Below are 12,770 nucleotides of genomic sequence, written 5' to 3' on the forward strand. Positions count from 1 at the left end.
CTATTGGATTTGCTTTAATTATCAGTTTGGTTTTCATTGTTTGAGGAGGCAACATCGTTCACATGGATAATGGAATATTCAGTTGGTAATATTGTGTATTAATCAAAAGAAGTGGCTAATTTTAAAAGATAAAAGAACAAGATGTACAAGAAAATAAGGAAAAGAAAGGATGAAAAAAAAAAGAAGGGAAAAAATAAAAATAAAGATGATTTGTTCTTATTTAATTTTGGTTAAGCTTGACTGGTTAATTTGAATAAACATGAAAAATTTTAATTGCAAAATGGGAATTACATTTAAAGTTTAAAAAATTTTCTTTATTTTATCGCACTGCTATCAGACCGGCAATGTTATATAGTAGTGAATGTTGGGCTCTAATGAGACAGCAAGAGCGTAAAGTTGGAGTAGCAGAGATGAGAATGTTACAATGGATGTGTGGACATACACGTAAAGATTAAATTCGAAATGAGCACGTATGCGAAAAAGTGAGGGTGGCACCTATTGAGGAAAAAATGGTAAAAAAATCGGTTGAGATGGTTTGGGCATGTACAAAGAAGACCAAGGGAGGCACCAGTGAGAAGAGTGGAACATATAACTTTGAGTCCGATAAAGAGAGGTAGAGGAAGACCTAAAAGAACACTCTTGGAAGTTGTTGAACGCGATCTCTTAATTAATAATATTCCTAAAAGCTTGATAAATGATAGAGCACAATGACGTCTTGCAATCCATGTAGCCGACCCCACCTAGTGGGATAAAGGCTTGTTGTTGTTGTTGTTATTGTTTTCTTAGACTCTTCACATTTTCTACTCCTAAATGAAGTTTTAAAGTTTAAATAATTATTTTTCTTAAATATTTTTTAAAAAAATATTAAGAAAAAGTAAACATGAGGTGATTTTATATGTTTTTTATTTATACTTTTTCAATTGGTCTCACTTTAATAAGATTAGAAAAATGTGGAGTGTAGTGTTATCTTACTTGAAAAATTTTAATTTTTAAGATCAAAACAAAAATTAGCTTTAAAATAAAATACTATTTAATAACTTAAATATTCAGGCCAACTCAAAAGCTTGGGCATTATGGTCAGGCTTGGTGATATTAGTATTTTTATATGTTCAAATATTTTAACTTTGATTTATATAAGCTTGATGCTTGCTTGAATTATCAACTCTAATTTTAATGGCCAAATTGTTTTTAAAATTTAAGTGATAATTTAAGAAAATATAAAGGATTAAATAGATATAAAAATTATATCTTGAGTAAAATTTTTGAATGAAAAATTTGTAAATATTGATTCAAGTAGCATTTAAAAATATTAATTATAAATAAAATATTTAAACTTTAAATGTAATTCTCATTTTGCAATTAAGGTTTCTATCTATAACTATTTGAATCAATTTTTGTAACTCATTTTTTTAAAAAATTGAGAACCTAACTTTCATTAATATCTTCTTTTAGAACTTTAAAGTCATCTTCCCAGCAAAATAAGTTTGTATTTTTTTTTTTTTGTGGCTCACAATGAAAATGTTACCTTATTTCCTACTTTTTTTTGAAATATGGAATAATGAAAAGGCAAGACTTATATATTTATTTTATATTTTTATCCAATCAAATTAAAATAAGTAATTTTTAATGTGTTAATAATTTTAATAATAAGAGTTTGTTATGAAATAAATAATATATAAATAATAAATATACCTTAATTTAGTTGAAAATAAGTAAGTTAAATATATAAGGTTAAGTATATACATATATTAAGTATTTTTATGTGAATATATTTTTTATTTGTTGAAAAAAAAGAACTATTTTTATTTAATACATAATCACTTTGTTTCGTGCATGTTATGGTTTTATTAGAAAATTTGATACGCTTTAGAAAATTTCATAACTTTTGTGTGTGTGTTTGGGTGGGGGGCCGGGGAGGAGGTTGCTGTACCAAATACGAATCTCTTGTTGGGACACGACAAAGTGATTTTATGTGCAATCAAAGGTTTAATTTTTAACCCAAAGAGGAAAAAAAGATTTAGATTATCTTAAATCCTCCAAAGTGATTTTAGGGTGTTGGTTGGTTTTAAACCTATAATTTACAAGTCAATTTACTCATTTACCTAACTGTTAATTGGATATCATTTATTAATTTTTTTTAAAACTTTGGATAAAAATATTAAAGAGAAATTAATTTTTTAATCCTTCAACTTTTAACTCATCTGTAACTCAATTTCTCAATTATGACTCGCTGTGACTCAATTCCTCAACTATAAATTGCTGTAACTTAGTTTCTCAACTTTTAATCTATCTATAACTCAGTCTTTATTTTTTATTTTTTTTAAATTTTTTTATTAAATAAGAGGGAAAAAAAAATACTCATATATTATTTTGAAATATCCTCTTCTTATTCATTAATGTGAGATATAAGCTAACATGAAAAAAAAAAATTAACAAAGGTTAAGGGGCTAATTTGTAAGTGATTCAAAAGTTGAGGGATTGAGTCATAAGCGAGTTATAATTACAGGACTGAGTCATAGCGAGTCATAATTGAGGGATTGAGTTATAAGTGACTTAAAAGTTGGAGGATTAAAAAATTAATTTTTTTAAATATTAATTTTCACTGAATGTTTTATTTGTCTTGTCATGTCAATTAAGTAGCATTCATATCTTGTCCGTCTGACTCTTGGGGGTTGTACCATGTTTTATGAATCAATTATCTTATCATGAAATTGGATTAATTAAGTTTATTTTCAAGTTATTTAATATGTTTATATTTCATTGCTTATATATTTATTATTATATATGTACATATAATATTATTTTTATTTATTTATCATTTAATCAATTCAATTATTTTGGTTGAATCCTGAAAATTGTGACTTGCTAGTTTTTTTTTTAATTCGATAACTAATTTGATTATTAAAATATTAATTATAACCTTAAAAATGATAAATTATTTTTCAATCACTAGATGTCATCTTAAAGCAACTTTATTATTGGTCAAACATCATAATTTGCAGAAATTAATTTATATGTGGTCCCAAAAATTCTATATAGAGAAGTTCTGTTATGGGCCAAGCAATATGGAAACCAAAAAAATAACCATAAATGTCAAATAATGTCTGTGTTAATCAGTTATAAGTTTTGAATAATGTAACTTATTTTTCAAATTTTACATCAATGCTTTTTCTCTTCCATGTCTGAGATGTTCTTTGGCGGGTTACTGATCATTGTTATGATTATAAACTATATTTGGATCGTGTACACATCAACTGTGCTCAAAAGGATTTTATATCTCCTAGATCTGTAAGAAAGCAGCCTGCCAATACGTTATTATCCAAGACATTCAGTTCTTATGGTTAGAATTTAAGCGTCATATATTCAATGTGGCTTCTGATGAGATTTTTTTTTTTTTTATGTCTGCAATTTTTTTCTTTGGTTTTTTAGTTCTACTTTAAAATTATGACATCAGATTGTACTTATTACCTTTAATATATATTTGGCCTTTTATAAAAAAAAATTATCTAAGTTTAAAAATAGAAAGAGAATATATTTGGATTAAACCAAAAATTTTGTTACTTTCACATATATCTGACCCTCTTACTCAGCATCTGTTAATCCCTCGTCCATGTGATGCGGCTCCACAGGCCAGGACCAACAATGATTGGGTTGAAACGTATGCTCAAATCTGAAAATGGGTCTATTTCTTGGCCGAGGAGAATGATAGTTAAGTTTGAAAGAGGATAATTAATTATAGTTAAGTTTTGGATTAACGGTCATTCTTATTTCTAAACTATACATGAAAGATTATAAATTATTTTAAACTCATTATGAGTCAATTTCATCTTTTAACTTTAAAGATTTTCTCCGCCATTACCCTAGCATTTTTTTACTGTTAATGGGTCCTACATTATATTTTTTTTAATATTTTTGTTATAAAATATTTGAGTTTAGAAGCAAAAATGACCCTTCAAATAGAAGTTAAAGAGTAAAAATGATCCTTAATCTGATAAAAAATATTTAAAAACTAGCAAGATTTACTGATAATTAATGGACGTTAAATGTTTTTAATGTTAATGTGATAACAAATGCAATCTTTAAAGTTTAGGGATAGAATTGATCTATAGTTGAGTTTAGAGGCATTTGTAACCTTTCGTGTATAGTTTAGGAATAAAAATAACCCTTAACCTTTAGGTTTTTGAAAGTTCAAACTGTAAATAAAATATTTAAAATTTAAATGTAACTTTTAATTTATAATTAGGTTTTTTATTTGCAATTATCTGAATTAATATTAGCAACTAATTTTTCAAAAATTTTTGCTAAGACCCAAGTGTCATTAATTATCTCTTTCGGGACTTAATGGGTATAATATAATAGTTCCCAAAAAGAAAAACATGACAATGAAGAAAGGAGGTGGCGGTTCAAAACTTGCAAATAGAAAGAGGTCAAAGATTCAATAGTAAGAGATTCTTGCAAGGTATAGATTATTCAAATTACAAAACTTAAGATACCTATAGGTAAAAAAAAAAAAAATACTACATACATGAATGATATTATCTCTATACATACATACATACATACTCATCAAGCCAGATATTTATAGGTGTTAGAATCATTTTCATCCCTTTCAAGATAGTCTTAAAGGATGAGATCTTCAATCCTCTTCTTGATTAATTTCAGCTCCGGCTTAAACATGTGACTCAAATACTCAACACATTCCACAACCAATTGTCAATGCCCCAATATCTTCGTGCTCTTCATAATCCTTACAATAGCAGCATCAATCAAAATATTTCCCGATATTTGTTAACATCTTCCACCACCTTCTTCCTCTAGTTAATTGGCGGAATAGGGATCTTGATCATTCTCATTCGATATGTAAATCTCGAGTTGAACTCAAAACTAACGTTTTGAGAGATGGTTTTTGTGTTTGGCTCTTTAGAAAGTATCTTGTTCTTTGCACAGGACAAGGAATGTAGTACACGAACCAGAACTTCGCAGCCTATGCTGAGTCATGATCTCTGAGTAACTCAATCTATTTGCGTTGTTGAATAGCAAAAGAGCAACAGTTTGATAAATTGTGACTATAAAGTTCAATGGTTTTATGTTGAAAGATTCCGTTGATGTTGCAAGTTCCCATGGAGAAAATCCATGAGAGTTTCCTGTGCTTTGTTTTTGTTTCATAAAACCCTTTGACAACTTCCATACACTTGACCATCTCTGGAGGAAGATTTAGCCCAAAAAACTTGTAACTAGGCCAAAAATCAGTGGTAAGAACGGTCACTGACAAGTCAATCTCATAGCTAGTTTGATTATCCCTAGCTATGGCCAAGTCTCTGATCATCCCCTCTATCTTTGAAGGGTAATGCGTCCCACACTGCTGCTTAATCTTTGATAGAATATTCTACTCATGATACTTATTGGCGCTCTGGTCGTAAAGTAGCCTCCAAGCGAGGTTTTTCAGGTAAAACTTGGCAAACAGATCCTTATCAGTGTTATATACAAGAAGGTTGACAACCTTCCCTAGGGTTCTATCTATTTCCTCATCACTAAGCTTCTAACTTCCGCCACCTTTTTAAGAACATTGTCACAGACGTAGTAAGAAGTTCTGCATTTGGAATGTTAACAACACTCTTATTACACAGTACTTCGAAGGCTTCTTTCATGGCGATGTGGAAGATAGTGTTATTCATGGAGCACCCCTTAACATAGGACATATGCTTCTCATGAAGCTTAATGAATATTTTCTCACAATGGCTTGTTCTTGAACCCCATATGAGCCATTATTACTTCTTACGTTATTCTGACTGCTAGAAGCAGCTTCTCCTTCAACTTGCTGCACTGATGTTTTACCCTCACTTATAACATGCTGCTTGAATACACAAGCAACGGGTTCCTAACTTGTACTTATTTCATGGCACAGTCTAACATTCTAGACAGATCTTCAACCTCATCGTCTCTGAGCAACGCACAACAACTACGAGTTTTCTCTTCAATCAACTGAGTTGTGTTCGTGACAAGCAACTTTTTTTGAACTGTCTATTAATTTCTTCTCTGTAATAGAGTGAAAATAATCAAATTTTCCTACTACTCTATCTCTCCCCCTCTTCAATGATTCCTTAGCCTTGATCATATACGTTGGGCCCGAGTTGCCAGCAATCCAGTTCGCAACCTTGATTCTGTTGTAAGAAGCAGTATCTTCAAGCATCTGAAGTTCAAAACCCTGCCTGTAATGTCAAAATCACTCGTACCAATGGCAAAGTAGATATCAAGAACCTCCTCAATAAAGATCCATCAATTAGCTCTCCCCCGCATTCTTGATTGATCAGAGAGATCACAACATCTGTGGCTTGAGCTTTCGCCTCCACGAAGATGAAATCACCAAATCTAGCAAGTCCAACAGTATAGAGCAAAGGAAAAGAGTGTCGAGCTGTATGGTAACAATCAAGATAATGGAAAGAGTGTGAAAGTAATTTGATATATTTTTTGTGATTGTTGTTGGATAAGGCTGACAAGATGAGGGTGAATTGGTGTTTTTAAAATTTTCACAAAAATTTTTCTCATCTAAAAAATAAAGATGAACTTAAAACAAATAGCTGTAGTCTGTAGAAAGCCTTTATGAAATATGAGTTTAAAAAATGAGAAAGCTTGACAGAAAGAATTTACCTAGCTCAATCCAACCACATGGCCTACTTTTAAGTTCTAAGATCACATTTAAAATTTTTTATTACAACCACAAGCTTCATTGAGTGCTCGTCATCACCATACAAACTATAAGACTACACCAATTTTGATTTAAAAAAAAAAAACAACTTACAACAGTTACAACCAAGCACTTAAGAAAATATCTTCCTAAGATTACAAATAAGCAAGAAAAAGGTTTTCAGAACAATAATTCTCTAAAAAAGTAAATATAAATATAATGAAAGGTTATAAACTAGTTAAGAGTTTTTTCACAGAATATTGAATGTAGGTAAGAATTGAATACAAAACATGCTTGAATAATTGCTATCCACTCACTTAAATGAGATTATATTTATAGCTTGGCATCAAAAGATGATGTTAGGAATATTCTGGGTAATGGTTATAGCTATTGAAGACGTGCATAAATGGAGTATATCAAAAAAAGAACTTTTTCTACGAACAACACTTTAAATGCTTGTTAGAGCTTGATTTACGTATGGATTAGCAAGGATACAGGCATGTATGGGCTTGACTTACTAAGGCTTAGTTTATTTCTTGCAACTTCAACGTGAAGGCTATAAGGTTCAAGTACATATAAGAGATTAGAAGCTCCTTGCTTTCATTGTGAGTTCAAACACATGTGGGTATAGACTCATTTAAATGTAAATTGAAAATGTACAATCTGCAAAATAAAATAGGCTTGAATTGATTTGTTTAGTTTCAAGGTTTTCCAAGTCAAACTTAAAAGAAACTAAGTATAAAAACTCATTCAAGCATGAATTACTAAAATGACACTTGTGAATTACATTAAGGTACACTTTAGGCTAACATACAAGAACAATTCAAGCATGCACAACATCTAACTCAAGCAAGAATTAGATCATAAAAGCATGTCCATGAGTAATGGCTAATTCAAACGTGTGCTCAAACTTGAGACATGGAAGTTTCAACCAGACTACATTAAAGGCTAAAACATGAGTGTGTCTAGTTCAAGACACACATGAATTGATTTACAGTGTTTGACAAAGCTTCTAGAGGATAATTCAAGCAAGTATCTTTGAGTCCTAACTCAAGCTTGAATTGAATTCACTAAATCTTATAATGCATGAGAAATGGTTGAATCATATGTGTGCTCTATCCAGAGCAAGTGTGGATTAGATTTTAAAGCACAAATACATTCTAAGTGTTTGATATTGAAGTTCTAAGGCTTCTGAGACTATGTCATGTTCTAATGTAATGCATTGTTAACATTTAAAATGTGATTTTACTTTCAATAGTTTTCACAATATCTAAGAGAAGAAATAAAAGAATTAAATGTAATAAGTCTAAACATTCTCTTGTTCTTTATGCTTTTAGAGGTTTTGTCATTTAGTAATTATAATATTGATATACACAAGTAATAAATCCCTTTCTCTTAATTTTGTAATCATCAATTCATGTGGTTTAACAGTTGTCCCATGTTGTGACGGGCTCTCTAAGTAAAAATTTATGGCGCTTGTTTCTTAAGGATGGAAACATGGTAGATCTGGTGTAGTTTTTGATAGTGACTATGTATTCATCATAAAGCTATTTAGAGTATTAACATAGAGGCTTTTGATTACACATGTCATAAATTATAGTATACAGCAATATGTGTTTTTCTGGACTGAGAGGCTCTACTGGTTTGCCTTCAATAATGTCCTCTAGCCACTTGATTCATTCCTACAAATATTTTCATCATTCTTCGAGCTCAATGGGGTTCCAGTCGATTCCTAGAAATATAAAATTTGGTTCTCACGTTTTCTAGTTCAAGAGATATGAGTATATATGTTTTTTTTTCATTTACTAACAACTAATAATATGTTTTTTTTTTCATTTACTAACAACTAATAATAATACCAAGACATGTCATTTTTATGACGATAAATAAGCCCCCCACACACATATCAATCATTGTTAATGATTTAATAATTCTAACAAAACCTTCAATGGAAGACACCAAATTGCAATATCAATTAGGGAAGAATTTATGTACTTAACCTTATTTATTTAAGAGGTTTTTGCACACATAGCTCATATTAAGACTTTTTAAAAAATAACTTATTCTTTTTTAAATCTCAAGAATGGCCTTTTTAATATTTAGTTGATTTGCTTTTTGCAATCATAACGGAAGAAATAAGTAGACCAAACTTGAAGACGAAAGAAAGCACATCATTGTGAGACAGCCACAATCACAATAAGAAGAGACAAATGTGAGGCGAGAGAAGTTGACGATACTTAATAGAATAAAGCACGTAGTCGGGGAAACAAAGCTACAATTTTTTTTCACAAACTGTATTTGATCTGTTTAAGCAAACGATTATGTGTTTTTCATATTACTGATATGCGATATATATATATATATATATATGTATGTATGTATATATATATGTATGTATGTATGTATATCAATGATAAACAAGTTTATGTTTGATTGTATGGTTATGTTGATTTGCAAGAGTATATCAATGATACACTATTGTATATCACTAATATATTATCATAAACTAGAATCACAAAAATAACATAATCATTTGCTCAAAACAGATCAAGTTAAGTTTGTAAAAAATTCTAGACACATTAGCTCATCACAAAAAATTAAATGCCTAAAATAAGAAAATAAAAAATCATGAATAATGAGAGAACAATATGTATTTTTTGGTTAGTAATTGAAACAAATTTCATGATCAATGACAAAAATAATAGATTACGAACAAATAATTTACGAATTCAGTAAAAATATTACCTAGATAAATGAAGATGATACAAAATTTGATGATATATAATACTCTTCAACTTTTAAAAAATAGAATACAAGACAACTTCAATTTAAATCTTGAACTATGCAATATAAAATGAGAAATTTGATGATAGGGTTCAGTCTTCAATGTCAAATCTCAATTTTGTAATATACCTAAGAAAAAAAAATTATATATATATAGAGAGAGAGAGAGGAGAAAAGCATTGGCATATGAGACTTCTCCCCTCTACAATGAAAGAATGATTGTCAACGCACAATTCAATCAGTTAAAGATTAGTTATAGGACATATATTGTGTTTTAATAATATATTTATTATGAGAATTAAAAAACAAAAATCAAATCAAATTAATTTTATAAATAGGTCATATTTTAAAATATTCAAAACTCTCATCTATAATTTATCAAAACTGTATTTTTTGAGACTATTGAACTAATTTACTCTATATTTAAGGTACTTTTTTTAATTAAATAAGACATGTGAATCTTTTATAAATTATTTACTTTGCAACAAATTCTTATTATTAATATTATTAACACTTTAAAATTCACTTATCTTGATTTGATTAGATAAAAATATATTAAATATATAAGGCTCAGTTCACAAGTTTTGCACTCTCAATTATATTATACTATTAAGACAATCCTAAATATTAGGGGCCAAAACAATATATGTTTTGGTCACTATAGTTTAAATAAATCTAACAAAACCTAGAAGTACAAGAAGTCTGTTTCAAATACTACAGAAAATATTAATTTAAAATTCTTCAAAATTTTTAGTTATAAAGATAAAAATTGGGATATAAAACTTTTAATCTCTCAAATTTATCTCAATTATCAATTTAGTCCTTTAAATTTAATTTTTATTAATTTAGATCTCTTATGTTTTTCTTAAATCACCATGTTAGTTCTTTAAGTGTTAAAAACAAATTCACTCTCAAATTAATCTAATATGTAAAGTATTTTTGATAACTTGACATGCATATATAGTTAAATGAGAATAAATTAACCTTCAAATTAGTTTAATTTTAATTGATGTAGTTTCTTACACTGCATTTTGTTCTTTTTTTTCTTTTGTAAAATTTGAGTCTGTTTTTTTTCTCTACCTAAATAATTTTACTTTTTTTTTCATTAATCTACATGGATGCTATCAATATTTAATTATTTATATCAACCAATTTTAATAGTATTACTTCTTATTTAATAACGATGCCTAAATTGATAATTAGAGCAAACTTAGGAGACCAAATTGATAAAAATTAAACTTGAAATATCAAATTAATAACTGAGATAAATTTAAGAGATTAAAAGTTTTACTATCTCATAAAACTTTTAAAAAATGCATACTTTTTTTTTTAGGTAACCGATGTAACTTTTTCTTAACATCAAATGTAGTCTTCTAAATTTTATTATTTTCCAAAACATTTTGAGTTTCCACAAAATATATACAAGAAACCAACGTCCTAGCAACAAGGTTAGTATAAGAACTGGGTAAAAAAGCATCAAGGTTAATAGAAGAGACCATCATGTATGTGACAAACCACACCAAAAGACATCCAAAATTGATATAGATTTAAAATTTTAACTTATAAGTTTTCATGTAAAAAATTTAACAGTGTAACTAATATAAGATTATTTTTATGTTAAACGAATAATTTATTGAAAATATAAAAAATATATTATATATGGATCACTTTTATCATTGATACCCACAAAAACAATCAAAACAAACATCAGACAATCTTGATGCATGGAATTGAACCGAATGGGCGATTAGTTTTCCTGTGTGGTCATGTTCCATCATCTTGTTAAATGGCAATCCTGATGCATTGGACATATTTGTAACATTTGGTTCGGCTTTGTAATGAAAAGGGGATTACATCATGTAATCCTAATTCCCTCAAACTCCAGCATCTAGATTACATAGCTAGACCATATGAATGGGAATTACAGGATAAGGAAAAGAAATTATTACCCTTGAAAAAATGCACGATCGACTTTCCCCACTCTCAGACCCCTGCCAACGCTCTTTTGCCTTCTAGAATGATGTTTGATGCAAAGGAGGAGGAGGAAGAAGACGACCTCAGATCTTGAATCACTTCACCGCATCGTCCACCTTAGATCTCGAATCGCAACACTCCATTGTCCACATCATAGATCATTGCATCACCTTCCAAACATCATATGCAACAGATTTGAACACCATCACCACCGTGGAATGATTGAGGGTTGCTGCAAATTGAAGATAAAGTGGCCCAAGAAGACAAGCCAAGCACGAATCACAGCAACAGAAGACTTTGAGAGGAGTGGGTTTCAGTTTGCTGATTGTTGCCAATTAACCAAGCATGATTCACACAAGAACATCCCTCTTCTAGTCTTTTTCTCTAGGCTTTTGCTAATTAATGGTTGTTTAATATTCTATTTTGGATTTTGATTTCATTTTTGCTGGGATATCAAGATGGGGATGAAGAAAGTTATTGGGTTGAAGATGGCGGTTGTGAGGCAGACGAAGGGGAGACGAGGAAATGAGTGAGTTTTTAAAGGGCCTTTTTGTCTATTTATATTTTTATTTGTATTTAATTAAGTCTAAAAAATAGTTTCAATCCCATTATTCCCAAATACTAACCAAACAAACCCATGTCATCTTAATTACATTACATTTTATTATATTTCATTATATTTTATTTCATTTAGTGAACCAAACGGGCACTAAAGGGAAAAAAGAATGCATTTGTAATAAACTTAAAATATCTAGCAAAGAATGAAGGGAAAATCACAATCAAGGACCCATAAAGACAATTAATTACGCTATATGATCAAATGATTCTGATATTATTATGTATGATCAAAGTACCTATTTTTATTGTAAAAAGACAAAAAAACCCTTCATGTGTATATCATATATTCTTTTAACAACACTCCATTCGAAAAAAAAACAAGTCTCATTTACATTTCAACAATAATCAAATCATTTATTAATAATTCTAAAAAATTAACTTGATAGTAAAGAGGAATAAGTGTTGTGATTTGGTGAATATGAAAAAAACAAGTGTCATTTCCATTCCAACAACAATCAATTAACAATGCTAAAAAATTATTTTCATGGTGGAAAGAAATAAGAGTTGTGATTCATTGAACAAGTCCTTATTCAAGAATAAACAAGTCTCATTTTTATTCTAACGATAATTAATTTCTTTATTAACAACAAAAAAACATTAATTTGGTAGAGGAGCTATTATAATTTGGTAAACAAGTTTTCATTTGAGAAAAAAGCAAGTTTCATTTATATTTTAACAAAAATCAATCCCCCCATCACAACAAAAATAT

The 12,770-nt window shown here is 29.1% G+C and overlaps 1 pseudogene; it reads right to left on the reverse strand.

Annotated features, from left to right (window-relative positions):
• Positions 1-4,566: 4,566 nt before the first annotated feature.
• On the reverse strand, positions 4,567-12,082 carry LOC129301881 (cullin-1-like; annotated as a pseudogene).
• Positions 12,083-12,770: the final 688 nt, after the last annotated feature.

Source organism: Prosopis cineraria, unplaced genomic scaffold (assembly GCF_029017545.1).
Source record: "Prosopis cineraria cultivar Desert tree isolate PC_DT_omini unplaced genomic scaffold, ASM2901754v1 PC1, whole genome shotgun sequence".
NCBI lineage: Eukaryota > Viridiplantae > Streptophyta > Magnoliopsida > Fabales > Fabaceae > Prosopis > Prosopis cineraria.